The sequence below is a fragment of the Panthera pardus genome, unplaced genomic scaffold, assembly GCF_024362965.1.
Source record: "Panthera pardus isolate Hobbes unplaced genomic scaffold, ASM2436296v1 HiC_scaffold_17, whole genome shotgun sequence".
Classification (NCBI taxonomy): domain Eukaryota; kingdom Metazoa; phylum Chordata; class Mammalia; order Carnivora; family Felidae; genus Panthera; species Panthera pardus.
In genome coordinates, this window is record NW_026526732.1 from 144,486,729 (window position 1) to 144,500,018 (window position 13,290).

Below are 13,290 nucleotides of genomic sequence, written 5' to 3' on the forward strand. Positions count from 1 at the left end.
TCTCTCCATCTCCCCACCTCCTCTCCACCCGCCGGCCCTGCCCATCACGGTGAGTGGCTCACTCATGGGCCCACCCACACCAGGGTCCTTGGAAAAACTATCAGGAAGATGTGATGGGATGGGTGCCAGTTGTGAGCCTAGAAGCCAAGGGCTTCTAACCAAACACATAGGCTCCCAAATCCCACCACTTATCCCTCTGAGCACCAGTTTCCTCTTCTCTGAGAACAAGATATCTTAGAGAACTTTTTTTTTTTAATGTAAACAATTTTTTTATTATTTATTTATTTTAATTTTTTAAATGTTTATTTATTCTTGAGAGAGAGAGACAGAGAGACAGAGAACAGAGCATGAGCGGGGGAGGGGCAGAGAGAGAGGGACAGAATCCGAAGCAGGCTCCAGGCTCTGAGCTGTCAGCACAGAGCCCAGTGAGGGGCTCAAACTCACGAGCCACGAGATGATGACCTGAGCCAAAGTCGGACGCTTAGCCGAGTCGCCCAGGCGCCCCAATTTTTTTAAAATTTTAAATGTTTATTTATTTTTGAGAGAGACAGAGAGAGTGCTAGCAGGGGAGGGGCAGAGAGGGGTAGACACAGAATTTGAAGCAGGCTCCAGCCTCTGAGATGTCAGCACAGAGCCCAATGCAGGGCTCGAATCCAAGAACTGTGACCTGAGCCGAAGTTGGACACTTAACCGACTGAGCCACCCAGGCGCCCCTCTTAGAGAACTGTTTTAAGCCCTGCATCGGGCTCTGTGGTGACAGCTCAGAGCCTGGAGTCTGCTTCAGATTCTGTGTCTCCCTCTCTCTCTGTGCCACTCCCTCCCAGCCCCCCTCCCCCACTCATGCTCTGTCTCTCAAAAATAAATAAAAATGCTAAAAAAAAAAAGATTAAAAAAAGAAATATTTGATCTGTAGTTAGATTTCCACAAAATTTACAGTTGAAAAAGTAGATTCATGTACCCAGATTGTTCCAAACATTCTTAAAAGTTTTCTGAGAACTGAATTATCAACTTTTTTATTTAAAATTATATTAAGTTAAATTAAAAATGTAGCTCCTGGGTTGCTCCAGCCACTTTTTGTTTTTAATTTTTTTGGTGTTTATTTATTTTTGAGAGAGAGAGAATGTACATGCCCCAGCGGGGTAGGGGCAGAGAGAGAGGGAGACAGAGGATCCGAAGCGGGCTCCATGCTGACAGCACAGAGCCTGATGTGGGGTTCGAACTCAGGGAACTGTGAGATCATGACCTGAGCCGAAGTTGGACGCTCAACCAACCCAGCCACCCAGGCGCCCCCTTTAATCATTTTATCAAGACTTTTGTGCCCATCGACTGCCAGGTGTAATAGAAGGAAGCAGAGAAAGACATTGGTCTGGAAGGAAAAAATTAGGAGGAGGGACCAGATAAGGGGACCCTAGGTCCGTTAGCCCCTCCGTGTGTGCTAGGCTGCCACAACACGGGCCCCTTTGCCCTCTCTTGCATTCAGTGCCCTGACAGTCTTCAGAGCAGGAACTGGTACCTTTGTTCACAAGTGAGGCAGCCAAGACCCTGAGAGTTGAAGCAAGGGGGAGGCAGGAACCCTGGGTTACCACTCAGCCACTGTTCGCCATATTCTGAGATCTAGGTGCTTCCCCCCGACCCCCAGCCTCAATTTCCCCAAATGGGTTACGTAAATGAGAAGGGGGTTGGTTTGGGTTACTGGGCCCATCGGAACATTTTAGAATTATTCAAATAGGGGACATTTGGCCGGCCCTCACTTCTCGAAATTTCCACAATGCTGCTCTGTAAATGAACAGATAGGAGAGAGAAAGAGAACTTATCTTTCAGTTCACATGTAGTTTGTAATATTTGTGTCCACAGGTTGGGACACCCTCTCCCAGTCTCAGGGTGCCTAGGAAACCTAATTAATTATGGAATTATGGAGCGCTGCTTGTGCTAATATAGAATCAGGGCCGAGGGAGTTAGGTGTCTCAGGGGATATTTATAACGAGCTGTGGCAGTCTGGTGAGTCACTGCTCTGCTCTCCAAGAGGACGCACCTGCCTCCCAGGAGGGGAGGCTGTCGCTCACTGGTCAGGCCCCCTTTCCTGGCCGGGCTGGGGACACATGCCATGTTGGGGAATCCAACCCCCCACTTCCCCAGGCTCCCCTGGGACACTGATCAATACAACCCACTCCCCTTCCACCTTTTAGCAGGATTTCCCAACAGCCTCCCACTTCCCAGACTGAGGCGGTGCTGTCCGTCACCGTCATCGATGATGCTACGGCCTGGCTGCAACCTGGGAACACCTCACAGCAGAGGGACTCCTTCTGGGAAGGGTTTCTACGGTCAGGCCCAGCTGTGCAGCCAGACTCTTGAGCTGCTTCCATCCAGGGCTCATTCTTCCGGGATGCAGAGAAGCAAAGGCCAGAGAGGAGAGGGGAACTTCGAGCCTCTTCTCTGTGCCAAGCCCTGGCCGGCGCACTTGGCATCTCTTAGCTCACTGAAGTTTCACAATAAGCTGTGTGACATTTTACACACTGGACAGCCAGAGAAACAGACTTGGGGAAAAGCAGCTAGGAAGGAGCACACAGCTAGAAAGTGCTAGAGCCGGGAGATGGAAGCAATAGAAAGGAGAGTAGATTTAATCCCAAATATATTTTATAATTACATTAAATGTAAATGGACTAAATGCTCCCAACCAAAGATACAAATTGTCAGAATGGAGACAGGACAAACTCGCTGGGGTTTACAAGAGATACATCCAAAACATAAAGATTCAGAAAGTTCGAGGGACCCGGAGGCTGAAGCAGGGGTCTCTGAGGCTGCAGGAGATGATCCTTTTCCCAAACCCGAGCCCTCCAATTTGTCCCTTTCTTTGTCTTGGCTGCAGTGGTCCCATGAGCGTGTGGTTTAACGGGAGACATTCAGGCACTAGCATTAAATGAACAAACCATGTGACCCTGGACTTTTTTAGGTGATCTGAGATTCAGCGTCCTCCCCTGTAAAATGGAACAATAATCCATACCTAATAAGGCTGTTGTAAGAGCTAGAGAGAACTTGTTCATGGCACCTGGCACCAGAACTCTTACTATGCTTATTTTTTGTTTATGTTTCAGTAATTTAAATGTACCTATGTGGGGCGCCTGGGTGGCGCAGTCGGTTAAGCGTCCGACTTCAGCCAGGTCACGATCTCGCAGTCTGTGAGTTCGAGCCCCGCGTCAGGCTCTGGGCTGATGGCTCGGAGCCTGGAGCCTGTTTCTGATTCTGTGTCTCCCTCTCTCTCTGCCCCTCCCCCGTTCATGCTCTGTCTCTCTCTGTCCCAAAAATAAATAAAAAACGTTGAAAAAAAAATTTTAAATGTACCTATGTAATTGAAAAGACTCTATGGACGGTCCCTGACAGTCTGATAAAATATTAAAATCTTTTCCCTGTGCGTTTTTGCTGGGGCTGGAGCATGGAGGGCTCTTCCTTCGAGGCTGGGAAATTTAAGGGGGGCCAAGAGGTAACTCCAGGATGCCTTCTTCCTGTTTGTTTGCAAGTCTGACTAATCTGTTGCTCTGTCTTTGATTAGGTCACACTCTTGCTCAGACCCTAACCTTGACAGTTTCCTACAGTCTGTGTGTCAGGGTCCCTCCTGTCTCCAAAGCATCTAATCGCTTGCTTTCTGCCCTCTCCTCCTGACTATGGACTCAACCCTGCAGGCAGGCAACTGCTCAGTCCTTCCCTGCACCCTCCTTCAAGACTGGCAATGTCTCCCCACGGTCCCCACCACGGCTGCCTCTCCCCCTTTGTCGTCGCTCTCCCTTTTCTGCAATTCTGAATTCTGAGAGCTCTAAAAACCAGACTTTAAAAAATAAGCCTGATATAAACTGATTTGGCCGCAAATCTGGTCTGCCTGCCGTGAGGTTATTTAAAGGCTTTATTCTGTCTCTTACTGCTCGTACATTTCACCACAGAAACTTCGCTGTGTTTAATTGAGGGTGCTGCCCCAGACCCTGCCGGGATGTTATGTAGTGTCAGCATGTGCATCACGTGACCCTTCTGAAATCTGGAAAGCTCTGAAAACCCACACGTGTTCTGACCCCAGGCTGCAGTAATGACAGCCTGAGGGCCCACCCTCTGCTTTATGTACTCACCACTCATCCTGGTTACAACCTGGAAGCGGGCATGAGCCCCTCCCTTTCACAGATGAGGATACGTAGAGTTGAATAAGACTCAGCCCCTGCTCTCATCACACTCCCGCGCAAGAGCTCTATCTGTACCTGACTGGGACATCAGATGGGTGGGTACCATTATTATCCTCATTTGACTGTTAAGGAAATGAGCACAGAGAGGTTAAGTAACTTGCCCGAGGTTACACAGCTTAGAAGTGGCAGAGCCTGCATTCGAACCCTGTGAATCTGGCTCCAGAGTTCATGCTGTTAACTAGCACACAACACACACCTTGGAGAGACGGACCCTCTCGGTGCAACGCAATGAGACCATCATTGCCGGCAGGACAGGCAATACCAGAGCACTGAGGGGAGGACTGGGTACCTTTTTATTTAGCCCATGGTGAATCTTCAGGATAGCTGGAACTCTTCCCTTTAAAAAAATATTTTTTTAAGGTTTTATTTTTAAGTCATCTCTGTACCCAACGTGAGGCTCGAACTTACAACCTCAAGATCAAGAGTCTTATGCTCCACCAACTGAGCCAGTTAGGCACCCCTGGAACGCTTCCCTTTAAACACCCAAACCGGGGCGCCTGGGTGGATCAGTCGGTTAAGCATCCTACTCTTGGTTTCGTCTCAGGTCGTGATCTCACAGTTCATGGCATCGAGCCCCACGTCGGCTCTGCACTGACAACACGGAGCCTGCTTGGGATTCTCTCTCTCCCTCTCTCTCTGCCCCTCCTCCACTTGTGTATGCACACATGGCCGCACAGCCGCTCTCTCTCTCTTTCTCAAAATAAATAAAAAACATTTTTAAAAAATCTTAAAACCCCACCCAAACCATTATCTTCTTTAGGAGCTCTTTCTGCACAGCTTAGAAGTGGCACAGCAATGAATTGTATCTTACTGCTACATAATTCAACCTTGTCTTCATAACTCAAGGCCATGATTATGATTACTGATGTTTGTTACTATTCTGAGACCTCAGTTCTCAAACTATCAGCCAGTTTCTCATAGCTGTTCTTATGCTTGCTTCCAAGAAACGGTGGGCTGGGAATTCAAGTGACCGGCCTTGTTAGCATTATGTATAAAGCAAGGGTACATAGGTGCATAGTGAGGCAAAAGCTTTTTTTTTTTTTTTTTAAGACAAGCGTGCTTTAGCTTTTGTGCATGGAACTTATGAGATTCAGTTTGGTTACTTATTCACATATCTTTCCTTATTTCCTGGTTCCTAGATGTGTTTTTGAGAGTTGAGGGGCCTGGATAAGCCTCCTGTATATCTGATTTCAGACTGGAATGTGATCAGATTCCCAGGGAAATTTTTTCAAAGCTGCCTAGAGGCCCATTCTGGACCCTGAAGTGGGACGTGGGCTCTGCGTTTTGAAAAACTGCATTGGGAGCCACGTGTACTTATTGAGCACCTCCTGTATCCTCCACGCACTGGGCACTATGGGCCAGGAAACCCGTGAGCCCAGTCCTCATGCATTACAACATCCAGTTGAGTAGACGGATTGAAACACATGATGTCAACTAAGGCTAGCTCACTTTCAGAGGGGACTGGTGACAGTGGTACGGCGGTATACGAGGACATCGCCACTTGGTGTGGTGCGAACAGTTTGGATGTGGAGTCGGCAAACTTGGCCCTGAGTATCTGCCCCCTGACCTGTCGGCAGACTCGTATACTCTGTCAACGTCAGTTTCCTCATCTGTAAAGTGGGGATAAGCCACTCTCCCTCCTAGGGTTGTCATGACAAGAGACTGCCTGGGAAAGCACCATGCAAACTGTAAAGTGCGGTCCAGGCATGCTCAGTGAGACTCCTGCAGGCCGCAGGGAACACTGACCCACTCTGGTTACTCCCCGTCATGAGGCTTCATTGTGAAGCTGTGCAGGGAAGGTAGGAAGCCCGGGAGGCGGTCCCAGCAGACAGAGAACAGCTCTCTGGAACAACTGGGTCCTCGTTCTGGAGTCCTGGGATGCTGACACCGAACCTAATAATGGACTCTCTCCGCTAATGTCTTCTGCTGCCTCCTGGCTTCCGCCTTGGCTCCAGTCCACTGCCTTCTCCTCGAGTAGCCCTCCCCTTCTGCCCACTTGATGGTTCTCCAGTGTTTAAGCATCCCTGCGAGAGGGAGCTGGCTGGGTAAGCCACTGTCCGATACAGAAGGGCCCCACTGGGCAGGGTGTGAGTGCTGGGCTGCCCCTCCCCCAGGCCCCTCCTTGCGTATCCAGCCTGTAAATGGCTGCTTTGTGTCAGGCCAAACCTTGGCTGGGACAGTTGTGGCCAGGGTGTGGGCTCCTATGGCCCGGCAGCGTGAGGTTGTGCCTGTGGGGGCTGTGGCTGCAGCTTGCCCTCAGAGGGAACCGTGCAGACAGTCCATCGGAGAATGTGAGCTATTTTTATAGAAGGAGGACAGCACTGAGGCATTTAAGCTGGCCAGGAGACAGCACCTGCCTGTCATGTCTCACGTGCCACGCAGTGAAGGCCAGCCACAGCCCACGGTGTGCGATCTGGGGAGGCTGCGGTGCCCTCTGTCTCCGTGTTCTTCAGGCTTCCCTGGTGGATGACCCCCTCTTCTCAGTGGCCCCTACCCCCACACACTGGCCGGTGTGGCTACGCGTGTTCCCCGATCCTGTGAGTGGAACCTGCTTGTGGTACTTCTCCACGAAGTTGTTCACCCCAACACTAGATGTGGCAGAGAAAAGTTAGAACCAGCTCGTATGTTCAGCGGAAAGGGGACTAGTTACCTGTACTGTATTGGGGTATATTTATATGAGAGTGTGCATGTATACATTAAGAGTTATGTGATCAAAGAATATTTAATGATGTGGTAAAATGTTTTTTAAAAATGACAATTTCAGGGGTGCCCGGGTGGCTTGGTCAGTTAAGCATCTGACATTGGCTCAGGTCAGCGATCTCACGATCTGTGAGTTCGAGCCCTGCGTCCAGCTCTGTGCTGACAGCTCGGAGCCTGGAGCCTGCTTTGGATTCTGTGTCTCCCTCTCTCTCTCTGCCCCTCCCTTGCTAGGTAGTTCGCTCACGCTCTCTCTCTCTCTCTCTCTCTGTCTCAAAAATAAATAAATCTTAAAAAAATTTTTAAAGAATGACAATTTCGGGGCAGCTGGGTGGCTCAGTTGAGCATCTGACTTCAGCTCAGGCCATGATTTCATGGTTCGTGGGTTCAAGACCCACGTTGGGTTCTGTGCTGACCGTGTGGAACCTGCTTCAGATTCTCTGTCTCCATCTTTCTCTGCCCCTCCCCCACTCGTGCTCTCTTTCTCTCAAAAATAAACATTAAAAAAGTTGTTTTTATGCCAATTTGGCATTCTTTATATGTGTGTATGCAAATGTGTTTGTGTGCATTTATCTAGACATATATAATTTACATAGAAAGAAGTAGATTTTTATTTTATTTTTTTTCATGTTTATTTATTTTGAGAGAGAGAGTGCATGTGAGCAGGGGAGGGGCAGAGAGAGAGAGGGAGAGAGAATCCCAAGCAGGCTCCACGCTCAGTGCAGAGATCAACGTGGGGCTCGATCCCACGAAGGTGAGACCATGACCTGAGCCGAAACCAAGAGTCAGACATTCAACTGACTGAGCCACCCAGGTGCCCCCAGAAGAATTTTATATAAAAAATGTTGGTAGGGATAGGAGCAAATTTTATTTTGTTTTCTTATTTATGCTCTTTTTCTACATTTTCTTTTTTTTTTCAAAAAAAATTTTTTTTTACATTTTATTTATTTTTGAGAGAGAGAGACAGAGCACAAGTGGGGGAGGGGCACAGAGAGAGGGAGACACAGAATCTGAAGCAGGCTCCAGGCTCTGAGCTGTCAGCACAGAGCCCAATGTGGGGCTCGAACCCACGAACCGTGAGATCATGACCTGAGCCGAAGTCAGTTGCTTAACTGACTGAGCCACCCAGGCGCCCCTCTTTTTCTACATTTTCTACAACAGATGTGTTATTTTATAATCAGGAAAGAAAACCTAATTATCATTAAACAAAAACAACATGCAAAGGCATTTGGTGGCTCAGTCAGTTGAGTGTCTGACTCTTGTTCTCACTCTGTCGGCTCAGGTCGTGATCCCAAGGGTCGTGGTGGGATGGAACCCCACATGGGTCTCTGGGATGAGTGTGGGTCCTGCTTAAGATCTTCTCTCTCTCTCTCTCTCTCTCTTTCTGCCCCTACCCACCCCCCATCCCACTCACATGCAGGCACAGGCTTCCTCTCTCTCTCTCTCAAAAAACAAAACAACCCCCCCCCCCCCAAACTCCATCCTCAGGAAAAAAGCTTACAACACATTGTCTATTCCACACTTTTAAAAGATTCATAGTTCCCGTGAGGGAGTTGTATTTTCAGGGAAAATGAAGTTTTCCGTTAACATGATGACCCTCAAACGGTGGGATTTCCGGTGTCAGTGCTCTACGAGGTGTTTGGAGGACAGCAAAGCCTCCTGGTTGCCTTGAAGTCAAAGCCCAGAGGGCCCCTCCTCTGGTTTCCTGCACAGGGACGTTGTGAGGGTGGCTGGAGGTAGGGGAGGCGGAAGTGATCCAAGTGGACAGAGCCAGGACGCTTCCTAGACAGAGCGCGTGTTCCCAACATTAGAGTGAAACGAATATTTATGTTGTCATTAAAAATGGTGACTGGGTTCTTGCTTCCCTTCCTGGGAAAATCCATCCCTCCCAGGGGGAGAGAAGAGGAGGGAAGGAGCCTTAACAAGCACTACGAAGCCACTGATGACCTCGGGTGTGTGGGGGAGGGGAGAGTTAGGGGAGGGAAGCAGAGGGCATTTGCTTTTTAACTTTTGTCCTTTATAACAGTTCAAAAAGAGAGCATTACAGGTGATTTTTATTGTGCGCATATGTGGTTTTTTGGGTAGTCTGCAATACATTTTTTTATTTTTTAAAGATTTTTTAAAAAGTTTATGTATTAGGGGTGCCTGGGTGGCTCAGTCGGTTGAGCGTTCGGCTTCGGCTCAGGTCATGATCCCACGGTCTGTGAGTTCGAGCCCCACATCGGACTCTGTGCTGACAGCTCGGAGCCTGGAGCCTACTTCAGATTCTGTGTTTCCCCCTCTCTCTGATCCTCCTCTGTTCATGCTCTGTCTCTCTCTGTCTCAAAAATAAATAAACATTAAAAAAAAAGTTTATGTATTTATGAGAGACAGACAGAGCATGAGCATGGGAGGGGCAGAGAGAGGGGGAGACACAGAATCCGAAGCACGCTCTAGGCTCCGAGCTGTCAGCACAGAGCCCGACGTGGGGCTCGAACTCATGAACCATGCGATCGTGACCTGTGCTGAAGTCAGACGCTTAACTGACTGAGCCACCCAGGTGCCCCCTAATATATTTTTTAAGATGTTCATGTATTTTTGAGAGAGAGCGTGTACACATGTGGGGGAGGGGCAGAGAGAGGGGGACAGAGGATCCTAAGTGAGCCCTGCACTGACAGCACAGAGCCTGATGTGGGACTCGAACTCAAGAACCACAACATCATGACCCGAGCTTAACCAACCGAGCCACTCAGGCACCCCTGGTCCTCAATATTTTTTATCGTGAACACAAGATACTTTTGTCAGGGGAAAGAATGTCATAACGAAAGGACCAAACAGACTGGGTGGCCATCCTGCTACCCCCCACCCCACAGGCTACCGACTGCCCTCAACGGAGGGTCAGAATCCTTGGGCTCGCAGCTTCGCACACTTGGTAAGGGGGTGGGAAATAGGGCAGAGAACAGGCAGCGTTGGTCTTCTTTTTTTTTTTAATTTTTTTTTTTTAACATTTATTTATTTTTGAGACAGAGAGAGACAGAGCATGAACGGGGGAGGGGCAGAGAGAGAGGGAGACACAGAATGGGAAGCAGGCTCCAGGCTCTGAGCCGTCAGCCCAGAGCCCGACGCGGGGCTCGAACTCACGGACCGCGAGATCGTGACCTGAGTTGAAGTCGGATGCTTAACCGACTGAGCCACCCAGGCGCCCCAGGCAGCGTTGGTCTTCTGCTCTGCCCACTCCAGCCCCTCTGGACACATCTCTGACCCCTGGGTGGCAGACCCAGTTGGCTCTTATTGATGCGATGGCTTTAGCTAGCTCCCCAAGCTTGACCTCTTTTGTGCCTCCCTGCCCTGAGCCAACTGCCCGGCCTCCGTGCTTAGCTGGACTCCGGCCCGACCCCTGTCTGACCAGCGCTTTTCTGGGGCTGGGAATGCCCAGCCTTTCACTCACTGGCACATGGCTGAGCGTTGATGTTACAACTGCAATCTCAAGAAAGGCGCATCCAGCCTTCACACGGACTACCCAGAGTTTATTTGGCCTCGAAGGTCAAGGCCCAATCTTTTAGCCAACAGGTGAGCGTAGCACGAGATCAACAGACACCCCTGAGTGAGATAGCGTGCCTGGCCCTAACTTTACGAGGCCGCCTGCAAAAGCATCACAGACTTCGAGGTCCTAAGACACCTGTCGAGTCATGCCTCCAGAAATGGCAGTCCCAGCTGTGGGACCTTGAACATGCCCCTCTGAACCGTGCATCCCTCCTCTGTAAAATAGAGACCATAAGGATCTCTTTTACCCCAGAATTCCATCAGGAGCAAAGAGGTTAATGTATGTGAAAATGCTTCGTGAGCTGAAAGTCCTTATGTGGTATTTTCTGTAAAAACCCATTTTGGTGCTGTGAGAAGTTGTAAAAAATCAACTAGTTCTCAAATGTTTGTTACCTACTAACTACATGCCCCCAGGACTTGACTTAATTCCCCTAACAGGTCAAGAAATAGAAGACACATGTAACTTGTCACCAAGGAACTTCTGCTCAATTTGGGGAAATGGAACAGTCATATTAAAAGTCTGTCTTCTTTCTGGGGCGCCTGGGTGGCTCAGTCAGTTGAGCGTCCTACTCTTGATTTCGGCTCAGGTCATGATCCCAGGGTTGTGGGACTGAGCCCCGCATGGGGCTCAGTGCTCAGCGTGGAGCCTGCTTGGAATTCTCGCCATCCACCCCTCTCTCTCTCCCTCTGTCTCGGGGCACCTGGGTGGCTCAGTGGGTTAAGCATCCGACTTCAGCTCAGGTCACGATCTTGGGGTTCTTGAGTTTGAGCCCCGAATTGGGCTCTCTGATGTCAGTGCAAAGCCCACTTAGGACCCTCTGTCCTCCTCTCTGTGCCTTCTCCTGATCATGCTTTCTCCCTCTTTCCCTTAAACATAAATTAAAAAATATAATAATAGGGGCACCTGGGTGACTCAGTCGGTTAAGCGTCCGACTTTGGCTCAGATCATGGTCTCGCGGTTCGTGAGTTCAAGCCCCATGTTGGGCTCTGTGCTGCCAGTTCAGAGCCCGGAGCCTGCTTTGGATTCTGTGTCTCCCTCTCTCTCTCTCTCCCCCTCCCCTGTTCACATTCTGTCTCTGTCCCTCAAAAATAAATAAACATAAAAAAATTAAAAATATATAGTAATAAAAGTAAAAAGAAACTGTTAAAAAAAAAAGATCCACCCCCCCCCCAGCATCTCTCAAGAAAGAAAGAAAGAAAGAAAGAAAGAAAGAAAGAAAGAAAGAAAGAAAGAAAGTCTGTCTTCTTTCTGCCAATGACTGCAGCTTGAATCTGGAGACACTCCTCTGGCAGTGAATGGGAGGTGGCAAGAACCCCAGTTTGGAGGTAGACGAAGCTGAGTACAAGTCGTGCTCTTCCCCACAGTAAATTCCAAGAGACTGTGTATAAGTCCACTTCTTTCTCTGAGCTGCAGTTTCCCAGGCCATGAAAAAGAAACAGTGGTGCCTGCTACCTTACGTCGTGGTGAGGATTAAAACAATGCATATAAAGTGCCTAGCTCAGTCGATATTAGAAATCTCCAAAGTGAAGAAAGGGACGAGTTTCTCCGGCTTTTAATTTATTTTTAATTATGGTAAAAAAAAAAAACACATAAAATTTACTATCTTAACCATCTGTAAGTATACAGTTCAGTGGTGTTCAGTATATTCACATTATGATTGTGCAATGAATCTCTAGAACTTTTTTATCTTGCAAAACTGAAACTCTATACCCATTAAACACCAATTCCCCATTTCCCCTCCCCCCCCATCAAGCCCCTGGTAACCACCATTCTACTTTCTGTTTCTGTGAACTTGACCACTTTAGGTACCTTCTACAAGTGGAATCATTCAGTATTTGTCTCTCAGGTCTGGTTTATTTCTCTTAGCCTAATGTCCTCAAGGTTATTCTGTGTTGTAGCTTGTAACAGAATTTCCTTCCTTTTTAAGGCTAAGTCATATTCCATTGTATGGATAGACCAACATTCATCCTTTGTTGTTGTTGTTTTTTTTATTATTTTTATTATTATTTAAAAAAAAATTTTTTTAACGTTTATTTATTTTTGAGACAGAGACAGAGCATGAACAGGGGAGGGGCAGAGAGAGAGGGAGACACAGAATCCGAAACAGGCTCCAGGCTCTGAGCCATCAGCACAGAGCCCGATGCGGGGCTCGAACTCACGGACCGCGAGATCGTGACCTGAGCCGAAGCCGGACGCTCAACCAACTGAGCCACCCAGGCGCCCCTGTTTTTTTTTTTTTTAATGTTCATTTATTTATTTTTGAGAGAGAGAGAGAGAGAGAGAGCACGATCAGGAGCAGGGGAGGGGCAGGGAGAGAGGGAGACAGAATTCCAAGCAGAGTCTGCTGTCAGCACAGAGCCTGATGTGGGGCTCGAACCCACAAATCTCAAGATCGTGACCTGAGCCAAAACCAAGAGTCAGACGCTTAACCAACTGAGCCACCCAGGTGCCCCTATCCATTCATCTTTGGCGGACATTTAGATTACCTCAAACTCTCGGTGGAATTGTGGATAACACTGCAAAGAACATGGGTATGCAAATATCTCTTTGAGACCCTGCTTTCAATTCCTTTAAATATATATCCCAGAAGTAGGATTGCTGGATCATATGGTAGTTCTGTTTCTTATTGTTTGAGGACCCTCCAGACTGTTTTCCCTAGGGGGTGCACCATTTCACAATGCCACCAACAGTGGACATGGTTCCATGTCCTCCTGGTTCCATGTTCCAGTTCCTCCATGTCCTTGCCAATGCTTGTTACCTTCTATTTTTTTTTTTTTTTTTAAGAGTAGCCATCCTAATGGATGTGAGTAAACAGGATGTCTTTTTGTAAAACTATTATAATCTCTT